Source organism: Triticum dicoccoides, unplaced genomic scaffold, assembly GCF_002162155.2.
Source record: "Triticum dicoccoides isolate Atlit2015 ecotype Zavitan unplaced genomic scaffold, WEW_v2.0 scaffold45853, whole genome shotgun sequence".
In the NCBI taxonomy this organism is placed as follows: domain Eukaryota; kingdom Viridiplantae; phylum Streptophyta; class Magnoliopsida; order Poales; family Poaceae; genus Triticum; species Triticum dicoccoides.
The window spans coordinates 1-2738 of NW_021274018.1; the positions used below are offsets into that span (position 1 = coordinate 1).

At 43.2% G+C, this 2738-nt stretch overlaps 1 pseudogene; it reads right to left on the bottom strand.

The window, feature by feature from the left end:
- Positions 1-67: 67 nt before the first annotated feature.
- Positions 68-2422, bottom strand: LOC119346636 (annotated as a pseudogene).
- Between the last annotated feature and the right edge of the window lie 316 nt (positions 2423-2738).

Sequence of the window (2738 nt, forward strand, 5' to 3'; positions counted from 1 at the left end):
CTCTAATTTTAACAAGATGGACTAACAAAAAGATAATTAATTGAACATAATGCTACTTTGCTTATACCTTCCTCATCAAAAGAATATGAGCGTCATCATAATTCAGGGTGCTGAGCTTCCGTGCATTTCCTTCCACATTTGAACAGTGCTTAGCAATACTCTCTTCCCTTGTGGTGACTATGATGCAACTTCCCGCTGTTTTGGGCAAATGTTGTATTATGGCATTAAATTCGGCAGCAGATGATATGTCATCGAGAACAATCAAGTACTTCTTTCCATCTAAATAACCTCTCAGATCTGTCACATTTCCAAACTGCATTGCCAAGCTTCTAAGAAGCTCCTCACAATTGAAAGGACGCATGACAGTGGCACAAGCACGTGCCTCAAACATTTGACTGATCTCTTGGCTTTGATATATATCTCTGACTAGTGTGGTTTTCCCAAGACCACCCATTCCCCATAATGATATCACCTGAAGTTCTTGTCCATGTTTATTTGAAACTAGTTCGATGATTTCAGATCTTTCATTCACTCGCCCGATGAGCTGAGATTCCTCCAAAGCAGCAAACACCATCGTGTCGATGCGAGTAATGCTATTTCTGTCCATGGAGTTGTTGGTCCCACTAGTTGTCGCATTTGTGCTTGGCATTGGCTCCGGTGATATTTCCTCTTCAGGATAACCCTATACACAATCAAACAAATCATGATTACTTGATGTCTTCTTTTCTCCATGATACTTTTTGTTATTCTTTTATCTCTAGCAAGCCACACACACAATATCCTTATAATTTGCAGCTCAATGGTGTATTCATTCAGACAACGGAAGGCATAATTAACTCAGTTGTTTAGGTGGAAGCAATTATATATATGCACGTCTATTTTTAAATCTGGAAAATGTAAAATTCCAGAAGTTCCCAAAATATGTATGAATATCAAGGAGTTTAGTTACCTCTTAATAAGAAACATTGTGTGGACCTTAACTGTGTAGAACCATATAAATTATATAACATTGATAAAACTTGGATAAGATAAATGTTTATATATGCATTGAGAACTGTTAACTCTGTCCTAAATTCGTTGTCTAACATTTGTATAGATACATCTAGATACAGATGTATCTAGACAAGTGTTTGTGTTAGATACATCTAGATACAGATGTTTCTCGACACGTTTTTCTGTTAGATACATCTATATATCTATATATAGACAAATCTAAGACAACTAATTTGGGACAGAGGGAGTATTAATCAAGCTATCAGTACAAATGAAATCACAAATTTGATGTGTGAATCGAACAAACCAGAAGAACACCCGGAGGTAGTGTTAGCAGATGATAATATTACCTTTTCATAGAAAGCATAAAGAGTCTCATCAGAAGACAACTGCTTGTGCTCTGGTTCTAAGCTCTCATGACCTACACATAAAGTTGCAACTTCAACTTGTGGTGTGAAAACCATGATTCGGCTCCCTCTCTTGTTGTGTGGAAATAATGTTTTTATCTGATCCCACTGTTCAATGCTAGAGACATCCGTCAACACAACCAGATACCTCTTTTCCTTCAGGTATCCCTTGAACTCGTCAATGAGATCATCTTCTTCTTCCTTGTTCATCCGCATTCTCCTTAGTATCTGGGCCTCCATTGATGCCTGTTCACTTTGCTTGGACTCTTGAAGAAGGCTTACATATAATTGCCTAATGATGTTTTGGATGAACTCCATTGGATTGAATGCCAACATCAACCTTATAAAGGCACAACAATCAAACTTGTCGTGTCTCTTCAAATGATCATAGGCCCTCTTGATGATGGATGTACTACCCTCAATCTCCAAGTCAACAGTACTTGTTCCCCACACTCCAATCACCTTGAGGTTATTGTCGTCACTCTTGTTGAGCAATCGGACGAGATTCACTTTTGATTTCTCTCGCTGCCGCCTTGACTCCTCGATGCCAGACATGGTTTCTCCTAGAAAGCAGATTGCCCACCGGTGGCGGCAGGCTTGGAGCCAGAGCCAGAGCCCTTGATGAGGTGGTAGCGCATGCTCCTTTGGCTAACATCCTCGACATCGGCTTTGAGCTCCTTCATCTGCTTGGCCACATGGCGCCTATCCAGCAGCGTACGGGGGATACGCCACCATGATTGCCTGTGCCTGTCCAGACGAACGGCAAAATCCTGGAGAGTATCCTCCACATTGTAGGCCACATCACGGACCTGCTTCACCCACATCTTGACCACCTTGTTTTCATCCCCCTCCTCATGCGCGGCCATGAGAAAGGCCTGCATCATCTCCAGCTCTCTGGTGACGAAGACCTGATCCCGCCGGACTCTTAGCTGCAGAGCCACCTCCTCCGCCACCGCAGATTTGGCGTAGCTCAGCGCTGCGTGCAGCACGGACTTGCCCAGGCTCAGCACCGTGGACTCCATGGCTTGGCTCTCTTTTTTCCTATGAGTTTGTGGGAGTGAAAACTGTGATGGAGTTGGGACTGCGAATGCTCAATGCAAAACAAAGGGTCGATCTAAAGCAATTGTGAAGTGTCTGTAAACACGACAACCTGCGCGTGATTCCTGGGCCGTGCACGCGGGTGGCTCATCAACCGAGAAAGGTGAACCGTTTTTTAGACGAGCCCCCGGCTCTTCGCCCAGGGTAATTGCCCATCCGATTCCAACGATAACGTCAACCTGCCAGGCTTCAATCTTTTCTTTTACCTTCTTCAAGAGAGACTCGTGAGCTGTGAGTGGT